The 24,335-nt window shown below is 43.3% G+C and overlaps 1 protein-coding gene and 1 pseudogene across 15 annotated transcripts in view; one reads left to right on the forward strand and one right to left on the reverse strand.

The window, feature by feature from the left end:
* The window catches only part of ERC1 (ELKS/RAB6-interacting/CAST family member 1), a 352,762-nt gene that overhangs the window by 22,898 nt on the left and 305,529 nt on the right, over positions 1-24,335 (forward strand). The gene's annotated exons all lie outside the window — the stretch shown is intronic.
* LOC149467409 (U2 spliceosomal RNA) lies at positions 12,924-13,041 on the reverse strand (annotated as a pseudogene).

Genomic DNA, 24,335 nt, shown 5'->3' on the forward strand with positions numbered 1-24,335 from the left:
CAAGGTATTATGAAACACAAAAAATCATTATGTCCTTATGTAAGGTCCTATATTGACATGCTTATGTTCCTGTTAGAAGCACTTCTTTCCCCATACAAGTCACTGGGAAAACAAAAGCAGCTTGAAACAGGTTCATGCAGTTTGGGAGATCAAATGCATCTGTCAGTGAGATGTGAATGTACTTACCTGCTCTGTGCAATGGTTTTGCACAGGGCAGCCTCAGTCCTCCTCTTGTCGGGTCTCCTGCTGGTGCTCCTGGGCCCTTCTTCCTGCCAGGTGTTTTTATAGCAAGCAGCTTGCTATGAGGGCACCCTTTGCTCCTAAGCCGCTGATCTTTATCTCCATTCAGACACAGATGTGGCTTGGGCCCATCCCCGCTCTCTCCTCATTGGCTCACTGGCTGTTATGGACAGTAGCAGGAACCAATGGCTTTTGTTGCTGTCTCAGCCGGTGAGGAGGGAGAGACCTAGGAGAGCCGAGGCTCTTGTGCACATCGCTGGATTGCCACGGGGCTCAGGTAAGTTTTTGGAAGGACAGTTATAAATGTGTCGTGGCGCTCCCTAAATTCACACTACTACACACTACTTAAAGAGACATATGCCAGGTGTCTTACCAAAGGGGAGAAGGAATCCCAGGAAGAAAGCATGTAACATATTCATACCCCCTGAGGGAAAATGCTCATTTAGACCTAATAACGAATGTTTTAGGTCCACTATTTGAGGTGAGTGCATTGGAGAATAGTTGGTGGCACCCACTTGCATGTTGGTGTGGACTGTTTGATTACTGAGCACAGATGGGAGGAAGGTATTGTCTGGATACAGAAAAATCTTTTTTTGGGACTATATGCATTGTTTCTAGACTTTTTGATGTTATATTCACGGATTAAGAGATTGACCTATCACTTTTATATTATTTATGTATGTATCTATTGATTTTTGTACACTGAGTTTTACACAGTAGTGTGAACTTAGGGAGTGTCCCATGACACATTTATAACTGTTTTATATGATAATGCGGGAATGCATTTAGATGTGAGCAACACCCTTTTACTTTCATGTAGCTCATTAGAGCTTGTCAGGAAATCACATCACCATTTATATTTAGTTAAGCTGTTTGGTTTTTATTCAATAAGGGCTCATGTACACTGCAGCTGATAAACTCGCGTTTAGGAGCTGTTCAGCATTTTTTTTCAGCAGCCCCTGAACTCACCCTAATGTTTTCCTATGTGTCCATGTACACATCTTCGTTTACAGGCATTTGAGTTTACAGCCATTTTTTTGAACGCAGAATACTTGCATTCACCAGTTGATTTTATCAGTGTTTCAAACGCAAAACACTTGTAAACGCGGCAATTCGCATTTATAAGCATTTGCGTCTGAAATTTTTTTTTAACTCTTCCAGTTCCTTATGCTGTCCAGAGCCTTTTTTATCATGAAAAATGCATGCAAAGCGTTTCCAGTGTACTCAGATGGACAAAACACTTAACAGGGGATGTTCCTACCAAGCTTGTCACACATTGTAATGACCAATTCACACCTCAGACCTCTCCCACCCTTGGAAACAAAAGATATGTTAATGACCATTCACACTCAAATTCCTCATGGAGACCCCCTGCTAGGTGACCTTATGGACTCCCTCCACCAGACACCTTTCCCGCCCTTGGAAACAAAAGAAATGTTAATGAGCAACTCACACCTAATTATCTCAACACATACTTCTGTCTCTGCTTCTACTCTGTGTATTTCTCTGAAATAGTTAATAATTTACCACTTTTCATTGCATTCTGGGCATTTGGGAGGTTCTCCTGTACTTATTTAAAAAAAATGCTTCTAAACGGAAACGTTCATAAACGCGTTATGCAAACGTGGCTAAACAGACCTTTTATTAACCTGCATCTTCCATCAGTCAGTTTCTATCCTTCATAAGTGTCCCGTGTACATGGGGCCTAAGAGTTAAGTAGTAAGGTAGTGTGGAAGTTTTCACAAGTATTGGGAGAAGCTGGGGAACTGCTGCACACACGTTTTTTACCTTCATGTATAGAATGCAGGAAGGTAAAAAAAAGCTTTGAGCCTTTACAACCAATTTAAATGGAGACAGAATGCACCTAAAAGCATGCTGCATTGGGCCATTGACACAAGTCTTTATATCAACCTGGTGATCCTGCCAGGAACTCTCTTCCGGTCCTAGAGTGACCGTGCTTATTCCCTACTGTATCCATGGAGCAGCAGCATTATCGTACTAGGGCAGGAAGTGTGGCAGAACTACAAAACACGTCTACATTATGTTATGCAGATTTGGAGATAGGGGCGGTGTTCTGTAGTCTTAACACACTTCCTGTCTTAGGTTGACTATATAGTGAGTGAATGATGTCGCCCAAATACAGGAAGTGTGCTACTAGTGGGATCTAAGGCCCAGCAAGCTGCAATATAGTATGTTTTTGTTTTTTGGATTTAGGTGCACCTTAATTGAACTATACAGTGTTTTTTGCCTAGAGTACAACTTTATTGTCTGCGGTTTGCTCTCTCTGCTTTTCCCTTCTGCCCACATAGTTCTTGGTGACCCCCTAATGTGTTTGTAGACACACAATGGCCACACCACCATCTGACATGTCATAAGTGCATGTTTCGCTCTTAAAATGCAAACTCACACACTTCACGACTCCTCACAGGGAGCCGGTGTCAGCGGTATGGCCACAGCTGGCTCCTGCTGAGAGCATGCAAGGTATATTTTAGAGAAACTCTGCATTTCAAAGTAATGTCATGAAGACTGACATCAGGCCTCTGGATCTGAATCCCCGTGACATGCTGAATTTTAAAAATAGATTTTAACACGTCGGGGCCCGAGTTAGATAACAAGACAGCTTTGTGTCAGGTCATGAATGAGATGCTGTGAGGTGGCTGATGTGCTGGAGTGAATGTTTTGCGATGATTCTGCAGGAGTTCATGTGCTAAATATTACAGTTAGACCTCATTTTATAAGCTGCTCATAGGACTGAAAAAATAGGCAATATGAAGTGTAAAGCTCATTCATGTGTAAGACAATAGGTTTGAGTGGAAGTCCTTGCTTGGACAATTGTCCCAAGAACAATAAACGTGTTGGTCTTCTGTTGGATGAAGAATCTTCTCTGTGCCTGTTTTTTCATCTTAAAGTGTATATTTTAAGCCAATTACTTTATTATTACTTAAAGAGTAACTCCAATTTGTTTGAGAAAATAATAATCTCCTCTGGGTTATCAATGTATCTTGCAAGGTTTTAATAAACTTTGTTGCAGATTCCTATCAGTTTTTGTTTTTGAGAAAAAAAGCTGTTTTTTTTTTTCATCATTTTGACTTTTGGATATTGATTCCAAATGGGAGTGACTAATTTAAAGAAGTACAGCTAAAAATCTTTTGGCTGTACCTCTCCTGTGGATCACAGGAGTGCAGTTCATTATGCACTCCTGTGACCCATTTTCAGCTGACATTGGGCTGAAGCACGCTGTCAACTGACATCACTCAGCTGGTCCAGACTGGAGAAAGAACCCAACATTAAAGTAGGGATCCACTGCAGATTCTGTAGTGGCACCTGGCTCAGCAATCTGCTGAGAGCCTGAGCCAGCCGCTCCCTCCACAGCCCAGCACTCTTAACGAGGAGCGCATGCGTGGGGTGGGGGGGAACAGCTCATAGCAGCGGTGAGAACTCAGCAATCAGCGGTCATGTGATCGCTGAGTTCTCACACTTAGAGCCGGCGGGGGACAGGTGGAGCATTGGACCAATGCTGCATCCACCTAGGCAAGTATGATTTTTGAAAAAATAAGCCACCCTATACTTCTCTTTTAAACAGAAGTATAGCCAAAGCTTTTTTGGCAATACATATCTTGTGGGTTACAGGACTGTACTTACTTGTGTTCTCCTGTGACCCAGAAGCAGGCTAAAGCCACAGAGTCACTCCAGGCTCTGGAAAGATCCTGACAGTAATGTTGGGATCCACCAAGATGACCGATCGACCGTTATCTCAGCCTCTCAGCATGCCTGTGAGAGCCTGAGCCAGATGCTCCCACCCCCTCCACACCCTGGCACTCCAGTTGGAGGGGCTGATCAGAGAGTGGTGAATGACAGTCTGGGACGATTGAGAACTGAACGATCAGCAGTCACAAGACCACTCATTTCTCTGTTTTAGAGCCAGAGGGTGAAAGCTGCAACATCAGACCAGTACTGCAGCATGGAGGTGAGAATGTGTGTTTGTTTTTATGGATACTCCAAGCTTTCCCTTTAATTTTATTTGGCTGGTACACTCTCTGTGTTCTTATGAGAAAAGTTGCAGTATCTATATCCATTTAAAAGTTATTAACCATTAGGAAGTATCTCACCAAAAATGACATTTGTTATAGAGGATGTCTAAAACCTGACTTGTATCTTAGTATAGAGTTTTCCAGCCAAGCAGGAAATGACATTTCTGGGGACATTCTGTGGTCCAACTAAGTACAGAACTCTTCCAAGTTACCACATTGCATTGAATTTTACAGAAAATTACAGTGCTGCAGTTAGAAAAGGAAAAATAATTTTCAAATATTAAATTACAATATGGCTTGTCTAGCAATTGTTTATGTTTTATTTTTTCCAAAAAAAGTGGAGGTTACCCTTTAAGATAACACACATTGTGTTTTTTGGGAAATATTAGGCTTTCTTTTGGCAATATTGTTTAGAAAGATCAATTTACTTTGAATCTATAGGCAAAAAAATGTATACAAAAAAAAATGAAAAGAAGCTATCTTACCCACTTCCAGTCCAGATACTTTTACCCCCTTCCTGTCCAGGCCAATTTTCAGCTTTCAGTGCTATCACACTTTGAATGACAATTGCGCGGTCATGCAACACTGTACCCATATGAATTTTTTAGCATTTTTTTGAGACAGATAAAGCTTTATTTTGGTGGTATTTATTCACCACCATTTTTATTTTTTTACTATGTAAATTAAAAAGTCCAAAAATTTTGAAAAATTTTTAAGTAAGTTTTAAGTTTTTCTTATACAATTTTGCAAATAAATAGTATTTCATCATACTTGGTCAAAATTTATTCCGTTATATTTTTAGTACAAAAAAAATATAACCCAAATTAGTTTTCAACCAAAATTATGATTTTTAAACTTTTTTTTTACATTTTTTAAATATTTTTATTTATTTTTTTTACATACTGTTACCATGGTGATACTGTACTGCTTGTGGAGGGTGATGAAGATTTTTTTTTTTTTTTTTACACACTGATTGCTTTTACACCCATAAAGGCTGTAAAATTAATCATATCTCCTTCTCTCTAGCTGCAATCTTGCAGCCATTGAGAACTACTGAGTGAGCTGTGATTGGTCACAGCTTGTCACATGGTACAAGGCTGTTGTGAATAGCCTTGTACCATGTGACCTCTGTGATCATTCACAGATTTCACACGTAGTAAGCAATGATGTCACAAGTGACATGTTGCTTACTACTCTGCATGTGATCACTGATTGGCCAATCAGTGATCACATGATCGGGACCTCGTACAGAGGTCCCGTCCGACGATCGGTGTTCCACTGTGTCTGGAGGACACAGCGGGCACCGGATCGCGGTGCTGCGCGCTCCCAGGGAGCAGGCACAAGCAGGGTGCGGGGAGGCCATTTATAAACAGCCACCCGACCCTGCACTGCCACCGTCCGGCCGTTTATATACAACGGCCGGACGGGAGGTGGTTAATACAGCACAGGACACAGACAAAATATTCCTACACAATGGGTTACAGGCGTGTAACTTACCATGATTGGACACTGGCAAAGCTTTAGAGGACATGCCCCCTGGTTGTCTCAGTTTTTTGCCAGTGTCTGAAGGTGATGGTCCTCTTCTCCTTTGTGGAGAAAATTACCTTCGCTCAAAGTAGAACTAAAAATAAAACTTTTGTTTTCATTTTGGATAGAGTAAGGAAGGGTTATAATCCCTGTCAGTTTTTTTGCTATTTGTATCCCACTAGTGAGATTTCCCATCATTTCCTGCCCCATAGCCAAAACAAGAAGTGAGAAAAAAATCCTCCAAAGTAAGTGAAATCCTGGTTGTCACCAGGATCACCAGAACTAGTGTCCCTATTGGAAATTTTCCCTTATATTTCTTTTTCTGATGAAAACTCAAAATTTGGGATTTTCTTTCAGTGATAACGGTAAACAGGAGAAATAGAGATGGTGATTCTCCCCAGGGGTGTGGAAATTTTTTAAAAACTACTTGTCCAAGGACTAAATCAGTGTCCCAATCTACTTGTCCCTCATGATAATCTACTTGTCCTGATAATTTTTTTTTTTCTTTTAACCAAAACCATATTTAAATCTGCTTTAAGTAATGTCTGGGGCTTTTAAAAATAAAAGGGGCTCTATGACAACTTAAACGTTTATTGTTTTTAACATTGTGTTGTTTATCTCCCCTCCTCTGCCTGCCTGTCTATCCTTTATCCCTTTCGCTGCCAGAGCTGTTTTTGCATATTTTGCACACGTTTAAAAAATCATTTAAGGCCTGAAGATTACACAAATCTCCAAAACATTATATATTTTCTGAAATCAGAGACCCTAGAGAATAAAATAGCGGTAGTTTAAATTTTTTTATGTCACGCAATATTATCACAAAGGTATAGGAAAATGCAAAATTTCAGTAAAAAATACACTTGAGTTAATTTTAGGGCACAAAAAGCAATAAATTATCCAATTTAAAAAAAAATATATAAAAGATAAGGTTGTATCGAGTAAATGGATATCCAACATGTCAAACCTTAAATTTGCGTGCGCTCGTGAAATGGCAACAAAGTTTAGTACCCTATATTTTCTATAGGTGACGGTTTTAAAGCCCCTTATAGGTCATCAGTTTAGCGTTACAGAGGAAGTCTGGTGCTAGAATTATTGCTCTTATTCTGGAGTGTGCGGCGATATGCAATGTGTACCGCAATTGTCATATTCATGCGTAGGCGCCTCAGCACGTGCTTTTATGTTTGTACATATGTGGGGGTGGGGGGCCTTGAAAAATTTTTGGGGGGTTATATGCTTGGATGTAACTTTAATTTTTTAAAAAATGAAAAAAAAATTTTTTTTGCTTAACTTATTTTTTTTTGATCGCATAGGGTACAAAAAATCCCCTACGTGATGATTTTGTGGTGACAGGTTCTCTGTTCTGAGACATCCAGGATCTAAAAGACCCTGGATGTCTCCCTGTACTCCACGGAATGTAATGCCTTGATTGCCAGGAATCTTTCAACAGGGACCCAGAAGTGCCGTCACATCAATTCCAGGTCAGCACAAGGAGGGGAGTGGATGTGTGCGCTCTCCTCCCTCCCCTATACCCGCCGGCACCCACTGTAAAGGTCCGGGCCCGCAGATGGGTAAGCAGAGCCTAGGACATATAGCAGGCAGGGGGGCGGAGGCTGGCACTGGGCTGTGTGAAAGCAATCGGGCGGCAGCGCTGCCACCAGAATGCTTCCACCTGACAGGTGAGCTCTGCTTCTTGCTCGCAGCAGGGCTAAAGGTAAAAAAACTACCTGGGGGGCGCCTGGAACTACATGTCCCGGGCGTCGGGTGATATGAATTGAAGATCCCTGCTCCCTAATTAGGACACAAACTCCTCTTCACTCTATCCAAAACTAAAAAAATAGTTTTGCCATCAGTTATACTTTAACTAGTTTATTGCTTTTCCTTAAAGCGATTCTAAAGGTTCATTTTTTGGGGGGCAAGATAACAAACATGCTATACTTACCTATTGTGTGCAGTGGTTTTGCACAGAGCAGCCTGGATCCTCCTCTTCTTGTGTCCTCCACAGGCTCTTCTGGCCCCTCCCTCCTGTCAAATGCTCCCAAAGCATGCAGTTTGCTATGGGGGCACCCACTGCTTCGTGTGTCCACTCACATACGGAGTCGCGGCTTGGCACCACCCTTTCTCCTGTTTGGCTGACTGGCAGTGATTGACAGCAGCGGGAGTCAATGGCTCCCACTTGCTATCTCAGCCACTGAGGAGGCAGAGACCCGGGACAGCCAAGGCTGTTGTTCACATCGCTGGATCGCGATGAGGCTCAGGTAAGTATTGAGGGGACTGGGGGAGCTGCTGGACACACAAGGTTTTTTACCTTCTTGCATAGAATGCATGAAGGAGTCCATAACAAGCAAAACACAGGAAAGAATTTCAAAATTCTTGGCCACTGGTATAGATGCTCGGCTAGCCTCCGTATCTTCTATACCTCTGTCCTAGGTGGCTGTTGAAGGTGTCATTCCCCCATCAGTAACATGACCCACATTTGATGGGAATATACCCCCATCAAAGCAATCTTTGGCTTGTATATGAAAAGTTTATTCTAGAGCACAGGTCTCCAAACTTTTTAAACAAAGGGCCAGTTTGCTGTCCTTCAGATTTTTGGGGGGCCGGACCATGACCAGTGGGAGTAGAAGATGCCCTTGCATCAGAGAGAGTAAACAGTGAACTATCTTTAGTATTGGATGGAGGAGTATTTGGTGTCAGTGGGAGGAATAGTGTGCCATCTTTGCTGTCCGTGGGAGGAATAGTGTCCCATCATTGCTGTCAATGGGAGGAATAGTGCCCCATCCTTGGTGCTAGTGGCAGGAATTATGCACAATTGTAGTTGTTAGAGGGAAGAATAGTGCCCCAAAAGGCCAGAAAAAGGCAAGCAAAGGACTGCATCCGGCCCCAGGGCCACAGTTTGGAGACCACTGTTCTATAGTGACAAGTCCTAAGATACCAAATAACCCGATAACCATCCTCCTCTCCATTATTGCTGCCTAAATGTATTAAAGCCGACATACTGTGTTACTTCCTCACTGCATCATAAGCTATTATTGCTAGATATCGGCAATCACCACAGGTACAGGGTTGTAAAAATTCCATCATGCACCTCGAACACCTGATTGTGGCAGAATATAATAAAATGGACAAAAATACCTTTATTTGGGGCTTGGATCATCATTCTCAATAATCTTGAGAGTTATTATCCAACTAATGTCACTCTTTTCTTCAATTCAGCTGAATCAAGGGTGGGGAGAGGATACTACTCTGTCCCTCATCCTTGTTCCCCTACTGCCCATTTTTTTTCGTTTTTCCTGTATTCTCTTGTTCACCTCTTTTACCATTTACTGGTGCCAACCTTCCCACATTCTTTACTAACGATTATATAACCAGTATCAAAATAATCTATCGTTTTCCTTTATCTAATCTCAACTACGGTATGTACTTAACAGCAATATTGCATTTGTATTTCTTTAGTCCTCATGCACACTGGATGTTTTTACAGCTGCAGTTTTTGGCTTTTGACATTTTGCTCTACAGCCAGTAAACCCCCCAGCATGTTATCCTATGTGTCCATGCACACATAGACTGTAATCAATGTTTTTTGGCAGAAAAAAAACCCAGGACTAGTGGGTTTCTATAGCAGTTTTTTAGCTGTAAAAACGCTCTAACACTGAGCAATGCTGAAAAACACGGCAAAACGCAGTAAAACGCCGCAAAGTGAAGCGGCATTTTAGGACTTTTTTTTTTACCAAACTAAAATTAGCTTTTTGGTAAAACGCAAACGTGGGAAAACGGTAATGCAAAACCGCAAAAAAATGGCTGAAAAACTCATGTTTTTAACGTGACTTTACACAGCTAACGTTACCAGCGTTATCAAAACGCCCCGTGTGCATGGAGCCTTAGAGTCTGATCATTCTCTGCATTCATTTTGGCATCTGGCAATAGTGACAGGAGGGGGGGGGGGGGGTAGCAGGGGGAGAGTAGCTGGGTGTTTTTAGGACTTATCTCATAGAGTGGTTAATGTGTTACTAAAGCCAGGACCCTGCATTCACGATAGCCAGTATCCCACAGTACACAGAACATGGAAGTGCAATTATTTTAGTAAATATAAACTGCTAAATACCTTTTGTCCTCAGCAGTTAGAGCGGTCTTGTGACTTCTTTCAGTGTCCACAGAGCACATTTTAAAGCTTGTTGGAGGAGTTTTTATTCTGCTCTAGGAGTGTGCAGGGCCCCTGACCTCTGTCTGGACAGTGCTGCTTGGCCCTTTGCTGATCACATGCACCCTCCCAAGAAAAAAAACCTCTCTAGCAATACACACCAAACTAAGCATGTGCAGAGTGACTCCACGCAATATGTCTTCTCATGAGATAAGAGGGGGGCACTGGACGTAGGGGAGGATCAGAGAAGTCAGGATAAAACTGCATTTTTACACAGTGCAGAGGATTAACCCCTTGGGTTCTACAGTGAGTATAAAAAGCATGCTTTACTGCATATACAGACTGATTATACTGTTGTGGGTTTAGTAACACTTTAAAGCCTGTTTTGGGAAAACTTGGTTGTTCCATACCTGATGGAAATTGAGTGAACGATGAGGCTTCCCTTGCACCTTCAGTCTAAACACTCCTGGACCTGGTCACAAGTAGTGTAAGGGCTGTGGCTTGGCATGAGTGGTGGATGAAGACTCAGGAATTGCTGGATTTATGTTAATGCACTGGAATCTGGAGTCTTTTTACTTCCCTATCGCTCCTTTACAGCTTTATCACACACTTCAGTTGTGTTGGATGCCTGGACTACCAACATGGGCTATGATTCCTCCTCCTGATGCCTACATCAAAAAAGGACACAGTAGTGATGTAGGTATCAGCAGAGTAACCACAACATTCAGTGGGGACATAGGAAGTGTTGTATGTATAGACTTCTCTATTCAAGGGCAATGGTCACCAGAATAAACACTGGAGGAAAGGATGGCAACAGATTTGTTTTAAAGTATACGAAAAGGTAAAAACTTTTTTTTTTTTCAGATTTAAAAAATAATGGCAAATTAAATAGAGGGTAAATCCAACATATTGAGTTGCCACCAAACAGGAATAAAGTAAAGCTTTTACGATGGAGACACTTCTCGTAGCAACTGTTTAAGAAAGGATTTCTCTCACATTGGCAAGATATGCTATCACTTTTTGTTGGTCCCAGAGGGCAGTAGGTTAATGGAAATCTCCCCAGTGGGACACAGATGGCATATAATATGGTTAGATGCAAAATTGCATGAAAAACGGATTTTATGCGCATGTTTTTCAGGCTTTCCTATTGAAGTCAAGTGGGACTTGAAGAAGCTTCAGTGCTTATTTGAGCGTTGAGTGACAACACATTGCTGAGATGCGAAGAGGCACAGTAGAATAACATGGAGTGTTGGCCATTTGAAACTCTTTTGCAAAAGCGCTTTAAATTGCTCTTTTGTGAATAGGGTCTAAGTGCAGAGACATGTGCCATGAAATGTGTATAGGTTTACGTCCTCTCAAAATTCAGGCACAGGTTTCCAGTCAGCAGAGTTAAGTCTCACTGAAGCAGTGAATGGATCAGGGGAGAGTGATAGAAGCAGGGACTTGCACACAAAATATGGTGACCATTGTTAGTATTGCGTTTTTGACCACTGCTTTGTAAACTTTCTGCTTGTGGTGAATGGCCTTCTCCTGTGTAATAATAGTGTTGTTACAGTCTGGCTTACGAATTGGCCAGACAAAAAGGGTGACTGATACACTAGGCTGTGTTATTCATATCCTACACAGCAGAATTACATTGAACCAAGTCTGGACTGCACAGTTCACTCTGCCAGCCACTGTTAAGCCAAGAAGGTGGTAGAGGTACAATCCCTATAAGTGAATCACATCCCCTGTATAATGGGCAGCCGAGGTTCAGGGTGCCGTGACAGGAGTGACGTCATTTCTCCGACTTGTGTGTCTGAGTATTTCCTGGTGTCAGTGACTCCCGACTTGTCTTTCAGCTGGAGAATCATTGTTTATTTTTAACCATCCTTGAGAAATAGATCTTTAAGCCGGCTGCTCTGTGAGGGCTTATTATCCTATCTGGAATGCAAACGGTCACTGAATATATTCACACCTTTGCTGTGCATTAACACAAAGTGCAGTTGATAAGCGTTACTTTGCACAATAATGTGTGTTGTGTTAGGGCAGCCCATTTATTTCAGTGCACTAAAATGCAACAAAACAAGGTGTTTGTACAGCGTGTTGTGGTTTGCTAAAAGGGTGCATGTGTCATGTGTTGGGAAGGGGCAGTATGGTTGTTTTTTTGTTTTTTTTTCAAATCCGTGCGAAAAAACGAAAAACCCGTAAGTGTACAAAAAACGTGCTAGTGCAAAACCAACACAAAAAAGTGCACTTAGGGGTGTGCTTTGTCCACCCCCGAAGGGGTAGGATCTCTACCCTGATCCCCCGGGGCACGAAGCTCCTGACAGGGACAAAGTTCCCATGTGGTCCACCTAGCCAAAAGGCCTGGCGGACCCCATTCCTTGTGGCCAGCCTAAGCCAGCCACCAAGTACTTGGTAAGGGGGCTCTCCCAAAGAGAAAACCCCCTAGGGACAGGGGAGGAAGGAACCAAAAGAGGCCACACATCCTCCCCCTAGACTTCAGGGTAGGCCCGAGGACCCATACCCTACAATCCGTGAGAAAAAAAAACACACACATAAGTGAAAAGTGACAAACGTGGGAGGAAAAATAAATTAAATAATTAAATAGATAAAAATAAAAAAGTGACCGTGCAATTGTGCACTGGCTAGGCCCTGAGGCCCGTAGCAAAAAAATTGCCCTGGACTTAGCCAAAAGGCCTAGCCCTAAAAGGCGCAGTGCAGAAAAAGTGTTTGAAACAGTGACCATGTGCACGTTTCACACGTTGGGGTCTCACACCCAAGTGTTACTAAGAGCACCCCTGAGGCGAACACTCTCAGGGGGCACTGGTTCGTGGACTTTCTGCCTCCCCGGCCCCTGGCCAGACAAGGTAGATCCATTCAAACCAGGAGGAACTGGGCCCCTCCGGTTTTTCAGAGGGAATTACTCCCGGGCCCCAGCAGCCTGTGGGCGCCTCGGTTTCTGTTCCAGCCTGTACTAACCATCAGGACCCCCATCCTACCAGCAAGGGTAGTATACAACCAATCATCCCCGCATAGCAGGAATGATGGTGAAGCACCCCTACTGGACATTGATAAGAACAGATACTACACTTGATCTTACCCAAAAGGCCGAGAAGCGACAGTATGGTTGTTACTAAGAATGAATTGCACCTCTGCACTACAACTGACAACACGGAGCACATAAGTGTCTATTGAGCTTCTAGGCCATATTCGTGAAAACTGGGGCAAACGTGGAGCTCTTACCTGCAGCGATGACACACCTCTTTCGGGCTTACCAGGAAATATGAGATATGACTGCTGTGGATAAAGTGCCACGCTTGCTCAGATTTTCCTAAATCAGTGTCTCGAGAGGGTTTGTGAAGATTTTATCAAAGGAAATGAGCCAGTGATGTACAGTCAGGTCCATAAATATTGGGACATGGACACAATTCTAACATTTTTGGCTCTATACACCACCACAATGGATTTGAAATGAAACAAACAAGATGTGCTTCAACTGCAGACTGTCAGCTTTAATTTGAGGGTATTTACATCCAAATCAGGTGAACGATGTAGGAATTACAACAGTTTGCATATGTGCCTCCCACTTGTTAAGGGACCAAAAGTAATGGGACAGAATAATAATCATAAATCAAACTTTCACTTTTTAATTCTTGGTTGCAAATCCTTTGCAGTCAATGACAGCCTGAAGTCTGGAACGCATAGACATCACCAGACGCTGGGTTTCATCCCTGGTGATGCTCTGCCAGGCCTCTACTGCAACTGTCTTCAGTTCCTGCTTGTTCTTGGGGCATTTTCCCTTCAGTTTTGTCTTCAGCAAGTGAAATGCTCAATCGGATTCAGGTCAGGTGATTGACTTGGCCATTGCAGAACATTCCACTTCTTTGGTTGCTTTTGCAGTCTGCTTTGGGTCATTGTCCATCTGCACTGTGAAGCGTCCAATGAGTTGTGAAGCATTTGGCTGAATATGAGCAGATAATATTCCCGAAACACTTCACAATTCATCCGGCTGCTTCTGTCAGCAGTCACATCATCAATAAATACAAGAGAAGCAATTCCATTGGCAGCCATACATGCCCACGCCATGACACTACCACCACCATGCTTCACTGATGAGGTGGTATGCGACGGATCATAAGCAGTTCCTTCTCCATACTCTTCTCTTCCCATCACTCTGGTACAAGTTGATCTTGGTCTCATCTGTCCATAGGATGTTGTTCCAGAACTGTGAAGGCTTTTTTACATGTCGTTTGGCAAACTCTAATCTGGCCTTCCTGTTTTTGAGGCTCACCAATGGTTTCCATCTTGTTGTGAACCCTCTGTATTCACTCTGGTGAAGTCTTCTCTTGATTGGTGACTTTGACACACATACACCTACCTCCTGGAGAGTGTTCTTGATCTGGCCAACTGTTGTGAAGGGTGTTTTCTTCACCAGGGAAAGAATTCTTTGGTCATCCACCACAGTTGTTTTCCGTGGTCTTCCGGGTCTTTTGGTGTTGCTGAGCTCACCGGTGCGTTCCTTCTTTTTAAGAATGTTCCAAACAGTTGTTTTGGCCACGCCTAATGTTTTTGCTATCTCTCTGATGGGTTTGTTTTGTTTTTTTCAGCCTAATGATGGCTTGCTTCACTGATAGTGACAGCTCTTTGGATCTCATCTTGAGAGTTGACAGCAACAGATTCCAAATGCAAATAGCACACTTGAAATGAACTCTGGACCTTATATCTGCTCACTGTAATTGGGATAATGAGGGAATAACACACAACTGGCCATGGAACAGCTGAGAAGCCAATTGTCCCATTACTTTTGGTCCCTTAACAAGTGGGAGGCACATATGCAAACTGTTTTAAATCCTACACTGGTCACCTGATTTGGATGTAAATACCCTCAAATTAAAGCTGACAGTCTGCAGTTAAAGCACATCTTGTTTGTTTCATTTCAAATCCATTGTGGTGGTGTATACAGCCAAAAATGTTAGAATTGTGTCCATGTCCCAATATTTATGGACCTGACTGTATGTTGATTTGTATGCAAAGTGTTTTGAATCAGTGTTCTCCCTGTTTGATTTATTGCATATTTATTAAGCTTTTAAATTTTTAACCAAAATATCCTTTTAAGTTGAACTCACTCCAAATTTGGAAGCTACAACACTGTACAACAATACTAAAAAGGAAAACAAAGGCCAAGGTTGGCCATGCATTAAGTCAATTTTTGTTTCCTTCAACCATGGGTTGAAGGAAAGAAAATTGCTATATTTCCCCATCAACACTTTCAGTGTTAATGGAGGAATCCCACCCACTGCAGTATTGTATTCTGCCATCAGAATACAATAATTACTGCTGCCAGCTATAGCCAGGAGCAGTAAATGTAAAAAAAAAAACCCTGACAGGCTGGTTTTTCTAAAAGATCGGCTTCAGTACAACCAGCATGCCCATAGATGGATCAGAATCGCTGATGTCACATGAGAAGGCCTGGCTCACAGTCTCTGCCCTAACTCATCCCAAAGGTGTTCTATCAGTATGAGGTCAGTCAAGTTCCTCCACCCCGAACTCGCTCATTCATGTCTTTATGGACCTTGCTTTGTCCACTGGTGCGCAGTCATGTTGGAACAGAAAGGGGCCATCCCCAAACTGTTCCCACAAATCTGGGAGCATGAAATTGTCCAAAATGTCTTGGTATGCCAACGCCTTAAGAGTTCCCTTCACTGGAACTAAGGGGCCCAGCCGAAACCCTGAAAAAACAACTCCATACCATAATCCCCCTCCACCAAACTTTACACTTGGCACAATGCAGTCAAGCAAGTATTGTTCTCCTGGCAACCGCCAAACCCAGACATGTCCATTAGATTGCCAGACAGAGAAGCATGATTCGTCACTCCAGAGAACACATCTCCACAGCTCTAGAGTCCAGTGGCAGCGTGCTTTACACCACTGCATCCGCCGCTTTGCATTGCACTTGGTGATGTAAGGCTTAGTTGCAACTGCTCGGCCATGGAAACCCATTCCATGAAGCTCTCTACGCTTTCATGTTGTGCTAATCTGAAGGCCACACGAAGTTTGGATGTCTTTAGCTATTGGCTCTGCAGAGGGTTGCTGACTTCTGCGCCCTGTGTGCTTCAGCATGCGCTGACCCCACTGTGCCATTTTATGTGGCCACTTTGTTGCTGAGTTGCTGTTGTTCCCAGTTGCTTCCACTTTGTTATAATACCACTAACAGTTGACTGTGTAATATTTAGTAGCAAGAACATTTCACAGATGGACTTTTTGCACAGGTGGCAACCTAATACGGTACCACTCTTGAATTCACTGAGCTCCTGAGAGCGACCCATTCTTTCAACAATGTTTGTAGAAGCAGTCTGCATGCCTAGGTACTTGATTTTATATACCTGTGGCCTTGGAGGTGATCGAAACACCTGAATCCAATGATTTGGATGGGTGTCCCAATACTTTTGGCAATATAGTGTATGTATACACACTCACCGGCTACTTTATTAGGAACACCTGTTCAATTGCTTGGTAACACAAATTGCTAATTGCAAATTGTAATCAGCCAATCACATGGCAGCAACTCAGTGCATTTAGGCATCTAGACGTGATAAAGACGACTTACTGAAGTTCAAAGCCAGCATCACAATGGGGAAGAAATGGGATTTAAGTGACTTTGAATGTGGCATGGTTGTTGGGGCCAGACGTGCTGGTCTGAGTATTTCAAAAACTGCTGGTCTACTGGGATTTTCACGCACAACTGGACAGAGAATGGTCCAAAAAAAGAGAAAATATCCAGTGAGTGGTAGTTGTGTGGACTAAAATGCCTTATTGAGGTCAGATGAGAATGGGCAGACTGGTTCAGCTGCTACATTCAGATGGTAGGGTCAGAATGTGGCGTAAACAACATGAAAGCAGGGATCCATCCTGCCTTGTGTCAATAGTTCAGGCTGGTGTTGTAATGGTGTGGGGGATATTTTCTTGGCACTAGCAATGTGTACCTAATAAAGTGGACGGTGTGTGTGTGTGTATGTATGTATATATATATATATGTGTGTGTGTGTGTATATATATATATATATATATATATCTGAGTCGAAGTCGAGCTCTGTACCTGTTACTGATCCAGCCATAGGCCCATCCGTCTGGTCCGTCAAGAGTCCCCCTCATCTCATCAGTCTACAAAACCTTTGATAAATCTGTCTTCAGATATTTCTTGGTCGTGATGTTTTAACTTATGTGTCTTGTTCAGTGGTGGTCCGGTAGGTTGCAGTAATGTAATATGACAGCACTGGAGAATAATGGGTTCCTGGTAGCTTCAAGCTTGATTATTCTCAAATCTTTGGCAGTTAATTTGTGTCTTTTTTTTCTCAACACGTTTCTTGCGACCCTTTTGACTATTTGCAACAAAACATTTGATGGTTCTGTGAGCACGCCCCAATATCTTAGCAATTTCAAGAGTGCTGCATCCCTCTGAAACACTTTTTACAATTTTTAACTTTTCAGAGTCAGGTAAATCTCTTTTTGGCCCATTTTCCCGGAGGAAAAGAAGCTGCCTAATAATTATGCACACCTAGATATAGGGTGTTGTTCTCCTTGGGCTACACCCTCCCTCATTACACAAATACACATCACCTGATCTGCTTAAATGCAATAAGCATTCAAGTTTATACAGATTGGAGTTGGACAATATATAAAAATGATGATTTGGTCAAAAAACTCACTTTCCTAACAATTGCGCACAGCATACGTTACATCACTTCCAATGTTGTATTCTGTTGTACGAGAATTTTTGCAACTTTAGTAACCTCTTCATTTTTAATATGAGACTAGCATGCCAAAAAAACCCCAAAAAATGGATGATCATTTGGCCAGTATTCTCATCATGTGTACAAGGCTTAAGCCACTGCTGTCTATGACTGCTAGCTTTAGGATTTTTGGAGTTCAATATGGTGACGTCACTATTGTGCTGCTGACTGTTCTATTGGCTGATGGCTCTGATATGAGGAAGCAAAACCCTGCCTTTAACCACATGGTTGCCTCTTAACAAGGTATGGTAAGTCAGTACTGGGGAAAAGATCATCTGCAGGGAAACCACAGGCAATTCTGGTGACTAGTCTTTTGCCCTTTGCCTGACTCTTTTTGGGTGCAGCTTCCAGAATGTATTTCCTGTTCAAGGGGGCGAGGGTATTATTTTTCTTTTAAACATGCCTTAAGAGAGATATGAAGCGTTAAACTGAAACCATTTGCTTCCAAAGCACTTTGATAAGTCAACAGGATTACACTGCTTTTATCATGCTATCAGAAGTAGGCCATTTTATGAAAGAATGAGACTTCAGCTGGGCAAAGAACAGAAATAGCTATATGAAAAAAGTGATCAAATCATTTCATCGAGGGAGAGTTCTTCATAAAATCTGGCATATCATCGAGTCTGTGTTACTTAAAGTAGACCTGTCATGCTTCACTTGAATTGGTATAGTACCAAATCAGTCTTGCCAATACACACATACCACAAATAAATAAATACTGCGTTTTACTAAACTCTGGATTTGTGTAACTTTAGTACAGTTTTTCTAAATTTTTTTAGCATAGGGAAAACCCTTAAAATTATTTTCAGCTCTCAAGGAACCCAAGTAAAACCCTATTATATTTGCAGTTCATGGTACATTAGGGTGATCAGTACGGATGCAGGAATAAATAAAACATTAAGAAAATGGCACTTCAAAAGTATCTGACACCCAGAGCACATTTTACAACACCTCCTTGCTCTATACCAGGGGTCTTCAAACTGCGGCCCACGGGCCGGATATGGCCCTTTGTTTGCTTTTATCCAGCTCTTGGGGCACTATTCCTTCCATTGACCCCACCGACAGGGTGCAATTCCTCCCACCGATGGGGCGCTGTTCCTCCCAGAGACCCCAGCAATGGGGCACTATTCCTCCCACCAACCCCAGCGATGGGGCACTATTCCTCCCACCAACCCCAGTGACGGGGCACTGTTCCTCCCACCGACCCCAGCGATGGAGCACTGTTCCTCCCACCGACAGGGCACTGTTCCTCCCACCGACAGGGCACTGTTCCTCCCAGCGATGGGGCACTGTTCCTCTCACCGACTCCAGTGACAATCTGGCCCCACTAAAGTTTGAAGGGCAGTAAACTGGCCCTTTGTTTAAAAAGTTTGGAGACCACTGCTCTATATGACAAACTTTTATCTTAATCCAGTACAGGACGCAGGCTTGGAATTCATAGACCCTGGGTTACAGACTGGTACCTTCAGTTGATTGGATACTGGCAAAGCTTTGGAGGACACACCTCCTGGGCATCCCCCCATTAATCCTTCCCCACTCTGTGAGTGCTCAGTCTTTTTGCTAGTCTTGTAAGGTGATGGACATCTTCTATGGTATCACCTTATGGTGAAATCACTCTTAGCTTAAAGTAGAACTATAGGCAAAACTTTTTTTCATTTTGGAAAAAGTAGATGTCAGATTTTTTTTCTCCATCTATATTCCATTGCTGAGATGAAAAACAGAAAGTGAGAGGAAATCCCTAAAATTAGGGGAATTCCTTGGGCACCCCCAGGTCAACAGAAATATTGTCCCCATTGGAATATTTCTCCTCTATTATTTTTCTGGGGATAACCCGAAATGTGGGATTTTCTTTTACTTTCCCTTTCAATGATAACGGTAAACAGGAGAAATAGGGGGGGGGGGGGGGGAATCCCTGTAACGGTGGCACAAACAGAAATGGTAACTGACAGGTGTTCTAATCCCTCTCTACTCTATCCAAACATTTTTTCTGTAGTTATACTTTAACTAGTTTTACCTTAACTAGTTTATTATTTAACCCAAAATACTCACAGGCTACAATCCAAAAAGTAATAATACCACCAATGTACATAAAAAATTGATAGACAGCCAGCACTGACATGTGTTCCCACATCTTAATTAAAGTGGATCTTCACCCTAGAAAGAAAAAAATTAAAAGTCAGCAGCTACAAATACTGCAGATGCTGATTTTTAATAAAAGGACACTACCTGTTCAGGGGTCCAGCGCTGTCCTCACCCAGGCCAGGTCCTCACCAAACTGCCACACTGCGCCTTGTGAATGATCCCAAAGCCTTCTCGGACGTAACATTTCCTAGAAGGCTGTGGGCAAAAAGAGTGAGGGACTGAACTATCAAAACTAGGTACCTGCTCTACTCCCCCCCCCCCCCCACCAAAAAAAAAAAATTTAAACGTGATGGAAGGACATATAGAGCGAAACTTCCCCCTTAGGGTGAAGTCCTGCTTCAAAGTGATCCTGCGGTTAAATTTTTTATTTTTTTTTTAAATGACAAACACATTATAGTAACCTGCTCTGTTCTCTCTCTTCTTATTGGCTCACTGGCTGTGATTGGCAGCAGCGGGAGCTAATGCATGAAAGGTAAAACGTTTGTGCCTTTACAACCAGTTTAACCGCTTCACGCTGGCCGAACGCAAATGTGCGGCCTCCCGGCGTCTGGGCCTAGACACCGAGCCGCCGCACATTTGCGTTCTATTAAAAAAGAACATATGTGCTGAGAGCGCTCGCCCTGCGCACTCCCAGCACACATGTCCGGTACTTACAGAAAGGTCCCTATCTCCTCTTTCGATCGGGACCTTTCCCGATCATGTTACGGCATGGCACGGTGATCACATGACCCCAAACCCCGGCTTCTGAAACCCTTAAAGGGCCGGGAGGCGCCGGCGTGAAGGGGTTAAGTATCACTTCCTAAAGTGCAGCACTGCTGTAAGCATATACCAATATAAATAAATGAGAAACTCTATAAAACAAAAAAACTAGCCAGTGTGCTAGCAAATACATTTGACTGTAAAATCTCCAAGTGAATAAATACTGTGACTGAACCTTTTACAAATGTGTCAAAATAGATTAATTAAAAATAAAACCATCAAAATGTTTTAAAATATCTCAGTTAACCTCTTGCCGACCGCGCATAGCCGAAAGACGGCTTCACCGCGGCCGGCCAGTTCTGAGTGGACGTCATATGACGTCCTCCCAGAACGCGCTCTCCTGCGCCCCAGGGGGCGCGCACCCGGCGATCTCCGTGATCGCTGTGTCCTACGGACACAGCTGATCACATGATGTGGTGAAAGGCCGATCCCACCGGCCTTTTACCACGTGATCAGCGGTGTCCAATGACACGCTGATCGCAGGGAAATGCAAGTGCCGGTTCTCGGCTGCACTTTCCTCACGCTGTCAGATCGTGAGGAAAGTACTGCCGAGAACCGGCAGTTGTCAGAGCGGGGATCGGCACCGATCATCAGGGCACTGATGATCAGTGCCCTGATGATCGGTGCCCAGCAGTGACCCCCGCAAGTTCCGATCAGCAGTGCGCCCACTAGCCCCGCCCACCCATTCCCAGCAGTGCCCCCACCTGTGCCCAGCAGTGCCCCCACCTGTGCCCAGCAGTGCCCCCACCTGTGCCACTCTGCAGTGCCACCTACATGTGCCCAGCAGTGCCACCCACCTGTGCCCACCCACCTGTGCCCACCAGTGCCACCCACCTGTGCCCACCAGTGCCACCCACCTGTGCCCACCCACCAGTGCTGTCCACCAGTGCCACCCACCAGTGCAGCCCAGCAGTGCTGCCAGTCAGTGCCACCAGTCAGTGCCCAGGGGTTGTGCCAGTCAGTGCCGCCAGTCAGTGCCCAGAAGTGATGCCAGTCAGTGCCGTCTATCAGTACCCATCATCAGTGTCACCTATCAGTGCCGCCTATCAGTGCTGCATATCAGTGCCGCCTATCCGTGACCCCTAATTAGTGCTGTCTATCAGTGCCGCCTATCCGTGCCACCTCATTAGTACTGCCTATCAGTGCCCTTTAGTGCTGCCTATCAGTGCCCATCAGTGCCGCCTATCAGTGCCCATCAGTGCCGCCTCATCAACGCAAATCAGTGAAGGAGAAAAAATACCTGTTTGAAAAATTTTATAAAAGAAACAAATAAACTTTTTTTTTTTTTCAAATTTTTTGCACTTTTTTTAATTTATAGCGCAAAAAGTAAAGCGCTCAGTGGCGATTAAATACCACCAAAAGAAAGCTCTATTTGTGAGAAAAAAATGATCAAAATTTCATATGGGTACAATGTTGCATGACCGCGCAATTGTCAATCAAAGTGCGGCAGCGCTGAAAGCTGAAAATTGGCCTGGTAAGGAAGGGGGTATAAGTGCCCGGTAGGCAAGTGGTTAATAAAACAGTCCAACTCCAGTGCTAAGAAAGTGATGAAACCATGAATTCCATCCAATTGCTTCACCCTTTGTGCTCATAATGCGCTCATCTAAAGAAAAGTTATTTTACAGGTGAACCCTTTAAGAGGTCACATCCACGGTGTTTCCTTCTTCCCAGAATTCTTTTTTTTCCTCCAATTTTACTTTTTACCTTATATGGCAATTGAGCGCCTCTTTCCTTTTAAGTCCTCATGCACACTGAACGTTTTTACAGCTGCTGTTTTTGGCTTTTGACATTTTTTTTCTACAGTAAACCCCCCAGCATTTTATCCTACGTGTCCATGCACACATAGACTGTAATCAATGTTTTTTGGCAGGGGCGTTTTTTGGCTGGAAAAAAAAAAACAGGACTAGTGGGTTTCTAGAGGAGTTTTGCTGAAAAACACAGTAAATCGTGGGAAACCAGTGTTTTTAGATGTATTTTGACCAAAAAAATGCTTAAAAACACTGCTAAATGCTAATGCATAAACGCTAAAAAACTCACGTTTTTAACGTGACTTTACACAGCTAACGTTACCAGCTTTATTAAAATGCCCCGTGTGCATGGAGCCTGATTGGATAGCAGCTCCAATCTCCACCATATAATAGTTCAGCAGGGAAGCTAATTGCTGGATTGGGAGAGTTACTGCACAGCAGTATCAGCGTGAGCAATGAAGATCAATAAACTAAAGTTTATATTACTTCATTTTCCTCAATGAACCCTTCAATCATCTTTTCACTGTCTTCTAATAATTGTAGAAGCCGCTTAACCTCAGTAAAATGTAGGGAGCCGTACCTGAAGCCCATAAAATGGGTACAGTTTGTAATGGTGCTTTGGACACTGGATTCTTCTTGGGTGCTCACCACAGTACTTGGCGCAATGCACATAATTGTATCGCCCGCCACCTGGGACATGCAGTTCCGGGCGTCGGGCAGGTTGGTTTTTTTTCTATTTCACCCTGCTGTGGGCAAGCAGCAGGGCTTACTTGTTAGGTCTAAGCATTCGGGTGGCTATGGTGCATGTTGGGACTTGTAGTTTCGCAACACCTGGAGGGCCGCCAGCTTGACACCCCTGCGCTAGAGGATGCACGGGAAAGAAGAGGACCTAGAAACGATGTTAGAGAAAGCCAGGAAATGTTTCTCACCCCCAGGCTCTTTTACACCTGATGTTACAGCTTCATGCAGTATGCTTTCCTATGTTGTTATGCTAATTTTTGTTGTGTGCACAAGTTTCAGCATTGTTGCACTTTATTCTCTTTCACCTCGTCATGCCTCTTCGAGTACTAAACAGCGTATTTATTTGCCAGCACACCACGGATTTTTAGACAAAATCTGAACAGATTTTTATTGACGAAAGATCACATCACAGCAACGTTTTGGAGCCAGACCCTTTAGTCGGGCATGTGAGTACAAAGAAATAGGGTTGCACCGACACCTCCAGTACTATTACGTGCACACTCCACCTGATCGGTAGGAGTTTCTTGGGCATTCCAACATCAAGATGGTTGCCCAGCTTTGTATGTCCGCCTCTATTTCCAAGTTCTACCAGGTGGATGTCTAGTCCTTTGTGGATGCAGCTTTTGGCTACAAGGTTCTTGCAGCAGCACTCTGAGTTGGGTCTGTCGACCTTTGATATTGTTAGGCCTGTTAGCACAGTTCTATTTGACTTGCTTCTGCTTGATTGCTTGAGGACATCCCAGAGTCTAGAAATATCGAGCCTGTGTACTATGTTCAATGAGGATAAAAGGAATTTTGACTTACCCATGTATTCCATATCTTTGGATACCATAAAGGACACAAGCCACCCTCCCCTTCCTGCATTACTGTGCATTGCTTGCTAAAACAAACCTGAAGACTCGCAGAGGGGGTTAGGCTTATAGGTGGACACCCAGGGGGCATGTCCTCAAAAGCTTTGCCAGTGTCCAGGCATTTGAAGGTACCGGCCTATAACATAGGGTTGTATGACTACCAAGCTTGTCCTGTACTGTACTCTAAGATATGGAATTTACAAGCAAATTCCCTTTTTTCAGTAATAGTCATGAAATTATACAAAGCTTAATGGCCAGAAAAGAAACACAGGTTGTGAAAAGGGTAGTGTCCCCCCCCACCCATTAGTGGTCAGTGTAGTCCCTTACATTGGTGGTCAGTGCAGAAGGACCTTACATTGTTGATTATGTTGAAAGGTGCCCTC

The sequence above is a fragment of the Staurois parvus genome, unplaced genomic scaffold (genome assembly GCF_062004578.1).
Source record: "Staurois parvus isolate SC_StPar_1 unplaced genomic scaffold, SC_StPar_1.0 ptg000114l, whole genome shotgun sequence".
Classification (NCBI taxonomy): Eukaryota; Metazoa; Chordata; class Amphibia; order Anura; family Ranidae; genus Staurois; species Staurois parvus.